This window comes from Protopterus annectens, chromosome 6.part0, assembly GCF_019279795.1.
Source record: "Protopterus annectens isolate FY-2018-M chromosome 6.part0, PAN1.0, whole genome shotgun sequence".
Taxonomy (NCBI): Eukaryota; Metazoa; Chordata; order Ceratodontiformes; family Protopteridae; genus Protopterus; species Protopterus annectens.
The window spans coordinates 174588142-174598046 of record NC_056737.1 but is presented as its reverse complement, the minus strand read 5'-3'; positions in this window follow the sequence as shown (position 1 = coordinate 174598046).

Here is a 9905-nt window from a genome sequence, read left to right as displayed (position 1 = left end):
TAGAATGTTGTTATCACAAAGTGTAATATCCTTCTAGGTGTATATCAGCAGGCATGATGCATTGCAGCTATGACCATCAATGTAGCATAGTTTTCAGCACTGTTAATTCTGATAATGTATTCTCCATCCATGTGCCATTTCACTGATGTTTGTAGTATTAGCAGCATGTGTTTCTGAGTGTGCAGTATGTGTGTGATGTGTGTAGTACACATTTATACATGCTTACAAATGCATACACTGGCATACATGACATTACATGGGCTTCAACATTTGTACACTAGCCTACTCGTTCTGCAACGCTCGCACACGGGCTGACATATGCGCACACATGCTTACTCGGGCTTACTTGCGCGCACAGGCGTGGACACACTTTAGGCAGGTTTGCAGGAAACATCGGTGGTATCCATGGCGTACACCGTCCGTCTCCTGACTTTCCCTAGGATAGATCATAACACGCCTCTTACACTGATGAGTACTGACAGCAAAAATGTGACACTGCTCCGGTAAGATTACAGCGTTTTATACATACACACTCATGTTGTCACCTATCTTCTACTCTAATAGTCCCCTTATCCTACACTACACTATAGAGGCTTGGCCCATATGGCATGACATATTGTGATTCACTATCCTCAGCCTCACTTGCATCAGATTGCCTACAAATGCTTCGTTACATTTCTGACAGAGCGCTTCCACACATAACAACCAGTACGCAGTAGCCATGTTGTCTCCAGCTTGCCATTCATCTGCATGGCATACTAACATCTAACTAAACCTACATTTTGTATGTATATTATACATATTTGACTTGCTTTGAAGTGCAGTGCATTCTCGTGCCACTGCGCTATGCTTCTACACCAGAGATTGGGGGAGGACAACTACAGTTTTATTGATATCCAATGGACAATAATGCCACTGGCCTTATATTTGGACATTGGCATGCTTCTTCGACTGTATTCATACTGTATTATCAGCTGTCATTGCTCCATTTAGCAACATGCAGAACGTTACTCGCTTAACATCCGGGTACATTTCTGCACATAACTCTGCTCTTGCACAGGCAGCTTACTGTTTCATGTATTGCATATTTACATCATTTGCATAGCTTTCACATACAAATGGGGTATGTTGCATATCCCAACATTGTTCGTGCAACGTTTGTTTTACGGGCGGTCTTACACGCCCTTACAGGATTTTGCTGAATAGCTTGGCAGACATCTTTCCTTGCTCGACTCTCACTCTACTCATACATGCCAAAGGCTTCGTGTATCATGGCCTAGGCTTTGCTGTGTGCTATGTCTATTTGTGGTGTATGCATGGCTGTGGGTATGTTGTGACCTGCTACGTCTGGCATTTCTACAGAGCAGCTCCCACTGTCATCATTTGTAAAGGTGACAGCCCTATAGATACTTTATATAGACTGCTGTGTCTTATGACATGTCAGCACATACCTGCAGTCAATACTGAACTTCCTACTGCAGCGCTTTTCATACCTTCTGAGTTATCTTGCAGTCGATAATACTGTTTCCTCTGACATGTATCTGTTTCTGATACAGGATATCATTTTCTTACACCAATACACACAATATATGGCGGCATCACAGGCCAGATGCCATTACATTCCTATTGCAGGGCACACCCACCCAGAGGGTTGTATTCCTCACAAAGGCCAACAGGTCCTTATCCACACTTATTATTCTATCATTGTACCTTATGTGTTCACCGGTATTTGCACTTTCCATCAGTGGCAGAACTCACGTGCGAGTATGGGGGACTGGACACTGTATCAGGGACACTGCATGACACCTTGAGGGACACATTTTATTTGATTCTATTAACCTTCCACATTGACTTTCACTGGGCATACGTTGTCATTCACATTTGTCGAGGTACATGCTTTTGACTTGTACAAGTTTTGTCATTTGTCCTGACGTCTTTCTTCTCACCTGTCCACCTAGTATCACTAGTTCTGTACATTTATTTAGGACGGGTTACCTTCATATCTCTCACCTGTACACATTATGGGTAAATGTCCCGAGGTTTGACCTATGATTTTGTTACTTTTTTCATAATAATGTGCCTTTCTGGTAAATTACTGGCAAGGCATTAAGGACTGTGAAGTTAGATAATAATGACTGACATTTATATTTCATGATTAATAACCCTCATAACATTCGTACTCCTGACTACGCCATTATTCTATCAATGTTCTGACTTTGTCTGGGGTATATTTAATATAGTCCCTATTTGTATTTCATGTACAATGCCTTTGTCCAGCTGTCTTATTCTGAAAGGTTGGAAGGTATGGTTACCATCTTGGTCGTACGCATGTCCATCCATGATAATCACCTACATGACACTGATATAAGTCCCTACGTTTTCCCCCAATGGTTTCACAATATCCAGTAGATGGGTTCAACCTTTTTGGAGAATATAGGCGTGTGCTATACCCACATAGGTATACTGATCACTCCCATGGGGCGGACCTAATAAATCTGTACCAACCAACACCTAGGCCCATTTCTGCATACCCATGATTCCCATACCTGACACCCCTCCACAGTTCTCATTAGACATATTTAATGTGAGTGATAATAAAGTATGAAGACACTTATAAGCACTCTCCACTCTCCGGATATCAGGTCATATATCATACATTCTATCGACCATGTGTTATTACCCTTGCACCTGCTACTGTTGCATGTGCAGCTATATCATAGTTGCAGCTGTGACTCCTTTGCATTGATGATTATTGTACACACTTAGTACGGGATCAATTTTTGGGGTCCTGCAAAGGACACCTATATCCATGTTTAAAGTGTAGAACTTGCAGGTCTGTCACACTGGTACTTTCCGGGCAATGGTTTGGAAAGCAGCAGTGTATTCACCTTTCATGCATGTCTGTCTGTCTATCCATAATAGCTATACCATGACCTATTTATGTACATGTGTTATATCTACAAGGACATATGTTTGTTTGTTGTGTATATATCTATTAATGTATCATCTGTGTATAGATATATATATGTACATATATACATATGTCCATATATGTCTGTACATTCTTCATTTCATAAATTTCTTTGGTTTAAGTCTGTGGATATATGTGTATACACAGATATATATATCCATATCATACATTTCAACTGTACAGATTTTTGATGAATGTACAGCTGTTTGCCTCTTATCTTTGGTCTGTTTTTCATAACCTTGTGACTATCTGGTAATTTAGTGGCATATCATTAAAGTCTGACGTTGGAAAATAATGACAAGAATTTGAGGTTACGACTTCATACCCTTCAGAGAATCCATGCTAGTGAAACACCTGTTATTCTATCCACTTTCTATGTTTGTTAGGGCAATATTTGGGAATTGTCCCTATTTGTACCAGTTGTTTTCATGGCTTTGTCCGGTTTCTTAATTTATGGGGTTAACAGGTATGAGCCATATATATATATAACGTGAAGAAAACAGCATTCATTTGCTATGCTGTGAGCGGATTACACACATGCAGGTGCACTTGCATATCCTTATTGTGGGTTACATATGTTTAATAAATATTTGTGCTTAAGTGGCCTTTCCTAATTGTGAACGTAACATTTACACATCTGTATTCCGGTTTACGGACATATGCGAATCACACATTCACCTTTACATATTTAAATGTGTTTACAGCACACATGCATTCATTACACTTTAAACTTATATGTGCTGTGGTCGTAGTTCAACCGGGACTGCATTCACGTTGGCCGGATGCCGGAACCACTATTCTATTGGTGTTCTGCCTCAATGATATGCATATCCATAGTGCTTAGCTACATCAACATACGCCTCACCGCTTCACTTACAACACAGGCATCCATTCTCCTGCTGGGAAAAACGCGGTACTACATATTACACATTCCCTATTGCCTACTACTGTGGACCCCAGCTGCATTGTTAATCACTCAAAGGATATGCAGAACACCAAGGCTTATAGTCCTGGCACATACAGGTCTTTGATTGTCAGGGTGTTCATGTAGTGATCTGGGTTTAGGCTTGTCCGCCTGATGAACAGAACTTCCCTGGCCAAGTTCAAATGTCAGACGAAGCACATGGGCAGGGAGTTTCTCCCTATTATGAATTTTTACCTGTGTTTACAGACACAGGTGTTTGGGCACCTGTCAGCAGCTTATTCTGTTGGCAATACATATTATGGGTGGGGTTGTTACAGTCCATACTCCACGGTGAGGGGTGTTCCCATTCACATTTGACTATTTCCTGTATTCAGTCATACGGGGATTATTATTTTGGACATGAAGTGACTACAGGTATGCAGTTGTACATTACACAAATGTGAAAGGTTGTTGCTGTAAATATGTACGGAGTACGGACTTCTGTAATACGCTGTTGTGTTGTGGCACAGCAGTGGCTAATCATTAAGGACTGAAGTCAGAACGTGATGACAGACAGTTGGGTTTCAGACTTTTCATACTCTTCAGGACATTAATGCCAATGTGCAAACTGTTATTCTATCAGATTTCTATTTTTCTAAGAGATATCTTTACAAATTTTCCCTAGTTTTTGGCCTTTGTCTCACTTTTATTCACGGCTCTGTCCAGATATCTTGCTCACACAGGTTGACAGGTATGGTCGGTCACACCTGCACACAGTAAGTGTCCCTCACACTTGATCAGGGTTATCCTGTTTACATCAGTGTCTTCATCACCCTTATGCCATTTGCCACTATGCGAATGTGTGCAATATATTCTCCCGCCTATTCGTGTCAGGACACGTGTGTCACGGGAAGGTGTTTTATCCTGGGTGGTAGGTTATGCATGACCACTTCAGGCTGGACAGTGTCATGGACCTCTACTGCACATTCTTGACTTGTGTCCAGATATCTACAAGATTGGACATCATGTCTTCATACCCATTTTACTATTTACACAGGTTAGTTATCCCATGAGGGATATCCCAAAAATTTGACAAGACCAAAACAAGACAGATTCCGAAGATGTTTGTGGCTTTACGAAAATGTGCAGGGGGTTTTACATGCAAGGGATACATGGTTTGCAATCCTGAAACTGCCTAGGGTGACACTACCTACTACATATGCGTAGGGGTCACTATGTGTAGCTGTGTCTGCAACGAACCAGGAGGCCAAGTACGGCTGGATTTGGTGGATGTTCTGGTACGGGAGCGGGTTGTGTGATGTGGAGGGGATGCTGGGTAGGCCATTATGCAAACAACCATACGCTCCGCAAGGATGGCATGCAGGGTCAAGCCAACAATGTAAACCACCAATGGCCAGCAAAAATCGATAGTGAACATGCAGTAATGAAGAAATAATGATTATTTATTTATAATTCCTTCAAATCCAGACCGGTTTCGACTGGTTTCGGCTATTCAGCCTTTATCAATGAATACAATAAAGTTTTTTTGAATGAAATGAAGCAGCCTGCATTTATACTAGTCTCTGGTTATCTGGAAGTAATATTACAGCACCACCCAGTGGCTGGAGTAACAAAGTGCATGTTCCATTCTTGATTAAAGCATATGACCAGTGACATAAAAATGCCAGAGGTGTAGATATTAAGTCATATTTTTAAAGATAAAAATCAAAGCTCTGGAAGTTAGCCATTATATGACATACATATTACAAGGTAATAGACCAATATCATAGTCACTATTTGTGAATGCATATCATAGTGTAAAAAAGCAGAAAATATATACCACTAGTATATATATATATTTTGAAGGGTGATAACCACAAGTTCAAAAGAACTGAATAATAGTGAACCAAGTACTGATCATATAATATATTACAAAATAAGGCAAAAAGAGTATAGTGGCCTCATTCTCAGCTATATTATAGATTATAATAAATTGAAATAATATGCTTGTAGATAATACAAGTTCAACATTGTAATTGTACAATACTCAATGTTTAACACCAACATACCAGATACGAATACCAAACCATACATATACATATTCGTATCCTGAACAATTTTTTATCATGCTTTATAGAGTATAATATGAGCGTTGGTAGGCCTAACCACCATTGAATGGTTCATACTAATTCTTAATCTGTATGAATGTTTGTTGTTGTAACCATGATTATGAAATCCTCCAGTGTTCAGTGAAACTCACAGATGGTCATTCAGACCTGGGGGGAATAAACATCCAAGGTTGGTTATCCAATATTGTTCCTTGTGGTTTAAAATGGTGTGCCAACCCTGTTGGTTGTTCCTATCTCCCTGAATTTTGTCAATGATCATGAACATAAACTGGGCATTGGGATGTTGTATTGTGTGTCTGTATAAAGCATTTGTTTCTTTTTTGTTCCTCATGTCACTACGATGTTCTGTCAACCTTATTCTAAGAGACCTAGAGGTTTGACCAACATAAAAAGCTTTACATTGGCAGGTAGCTAAGTAAATAATCCATGTACTGCTGCAATTACCAAACACCCTGGTTTTAAATACCCAATTGGTGTTGGCACTGGTGAAGTCTTTTAGTGTACTAACTTGTAAACAGGAGCAGCAGTGACCACATGGAAAAGTACCAATTAGTTTATCACCACTGATAGTGGTCTGATGATATATCGCACCTCCCCCTTCTCTGTTTTTTGTAATGTGAAAATAGCCCTCCCAAATTCTTGCCTCTTCTGTATGACATTTGACATTGAGGGCCTAGTACTGATCTTAAAGTGTCATTAGCCAAAAGAATTTTCCAGTTGCAATTAAGTATATCCCTGACAATAGGTTGGTTCCTGCCATATGTGGTGACAAATCTCAAGATAGAATCCTGATGAGCATGCTTTGATTTTTTTGTATTGTAACAATGTTCTCCTGTCTATGGTTTTGCTCCATGAACTAGCTTGATATATATCTATGTCTCTATATCCTCTGTCCTGAAATCTATGATATAAATCAAGTCTGGCATGTTCAAATTCATCATGAGATGAACCAATGGGTCTGATACGCATAAATTGAGACTTAGGGATGTTGCGGATGGTGTGGTTCGGGTGCATACTGGAGGCGTGTAGCAAGGTATTGTATTGAGGGTATTTTCTAAATGTTTTGGTACTTAGAGTATCATCTGCGTTACGGTAAACAGTAACATCTAAAAAGTCTATGGTAACTCCTGTTACATGTAACCGTAAACTCAATACCCCAAATGTTACCATTCAGGTACTCCATAAATTCCTTTAGATATGCTTCATCCGTCTTCCACACCATCCAGCAATCATCCAAATATTGTCGCCAGATATCAATTTCCACCATGTAAATATTGTGTGATTTGTCATATATCATACATTCTTCAAAATAGTCCATGAATAAGTCAGCATAAATGGGTGCAAAGGAAGCTCCCATTGCTGTCCCTTGTAGCTGCCAAAAGCATTCTCCATGGAAATAAAAGACATTTTTGTTTAATACATGTTCCGCCATTTAATTTTAAGAATTAGTACGAACCATTCAATGGTGGTTAGGCCTACCAATGCTCATATTATACTCTGTAAAGCATGATAAAAAATTGTTCAGGATACGAATATGTATATGTATGGTTTGGTATTCGTATCTGGTATGTTGGTGTTAAACATTGAGTATTGTACAATTACAATGTTGAACTTGTATTATCTACAAGCATATTATTTTAATTTATTATAATCTATAATATAGCTGAGAATGAGGCCACTATACTCTTTTTGCCTTATTTTGTAATATATTATATGATCAGTACTTGGTTTATTATTATTCAGTTCTTTTGAACTTGTGGTTATCACCCTTCAAAATATATATATATACTAGTGGTATATATTTTCTGCTTTTTTACACTATGATATGCATTCACAAATAGTGACTATGATATTGGTCTATTACCTTGTAATATGTATGTCATATAATGGCTAACTTCCAGAGCTTTGATTTTTATCTTTAAAAATATGACTTAATATCTACACCTCTGGCATTTTTATGTCACTGGTCATATGCTTTAATCAAGAATGGAACATGCACTTTGTTACTCCAGCCACTGGGTGGTGCTGTAATATTGCTTCCAGATAATCAGAGACTAGTATAAATGCAGGCTGCTTCATTTCATTCAAAAAAACTTTATTGTATTCATTGATAAAGGCTGAACAGCTGAAACCGGTCAAAACCGGTCTGGATTTGAAGGAATTATAAATAAATAATCATTATTTCTTCATTACTGCGTATTCACTATCGTTTTTTGCTGGTTGTAGGCCATTATGCATCCAGGTGTGTTGCATTTGCTATGGCCAGTTCCATCAGGACCAATCTGTGGGTATGTGACGGTGACATATCTATACATTTGTATCGCACATTTCCATATTCATATGTTTGTGGGATTGTGTTCTACATTATGGCCTGTCTGCTTGTCTTGCAGCTGTTTCTACATGTGTTTGTGTTTCTTTCAGCTTCACCCGCTGCCCCCTCGTACACCTCCGGTTCACCTTTTCTGCATACAACACAGTATCGCCTTGGAGGATTTTACCATTACCCATCCACCCCTCACACGCAAATTCCTCACACCCCATAGATCACTACTTTGGTTGTTGGCCCATGACACTGCCAGAGTAACAAATTGAATACCCTACATGTGTCAGGTACCTTTATGGTTGTGTGGAATACCCTGCCATGTTTGCTTTCCACATGCTATACCTCACGCACATAGGTACACGCCCATACTTAACTTTCATTACTTGGTTGGTATACCTGGGTACTACCTGTTCTACTGTGTCACATACAAGTTCGGCTTATACCGCTGACTTCCGGATTTTGCCAGCCTGTTGTACTCATTGGTAGGATGGCACATTTTCCTATGTCCAAGCTATTCCTTACACATATCCGACTGCTGTGGACAATGCCTCCCCACAGCTGACGGTAGGATTTCCATCTTTTCAATTGGCCACAGTGTGACATTTGCAGTGAACACATCACATTTTACAGGCCGACACATACCAACAGTCAGTTCGGCAGATAGAACTTACAATTCTTTCCTATATCTAAGCTTATTCTTGTAGCATTTTGGTGGCTTATTCTGTTTCTTATGACATTTATGTAATATACGTACAGAGAAACTGTTTAATGCAACTATTACATAACATCTAAGGAATAATTATGTGCTATAATCTCTGGACATTTGCCATTTTTACAAGTTTGTGTTAGGACATATCTGCCCACAGAGGGACTGTCGCTCGCAAACTGGGACAGGTGGTAATCTTAGTCGACATTATGGATCATACTGTTCTTTTCGGCCATGTGTCCTTATTGTTGTAGCTGTTTATATGCTCCTTCTGTTTCGTTTACATGCGTATTCTAGTTCCTATCACATTTGGTATGTGAAATGTGGACATACCTTTTGTATGTGACTATTACATGCCTTGTGGGATATGATTTGGACATACGGTTGCTAAATATATCTACATTTCTCCTCGTGTATTTTGTTATGGGCACATCTGCCCAGCTATGTACCCTCCCTCACATTATGGGTCAGCTGGTGACCCTCTCCATTGGGCTGGACGTACCTACTGGCGGCGCGCTAACATATGATGTGTTTCACTTCCACATGGTATAGCTATCTACACTACGTTGGACTATGGGCACACGGTTTTCCATGTCATTTGTTCAAGGGTTAGGGACCTGTTATTCCCTACCATGCATTTGTGTTTGCTTATTCATTTTCTGTTCGCAGGAACTATCTTGCATGCTTTGCATACGTTTCAGTATCCACGGACACTGATAGGTGCGATTACTATTGCAGGCGGAATATAATATTCAGCAGTTTAGGTTGCTCATCAACAGCCGACATTGACACGCCTCTGTGCGCAACTTCGATATGCCCCATGCACTCACGCACGTTTCCTTTGCACGTGGCTGTGGCGGCTGCGCGCCTTC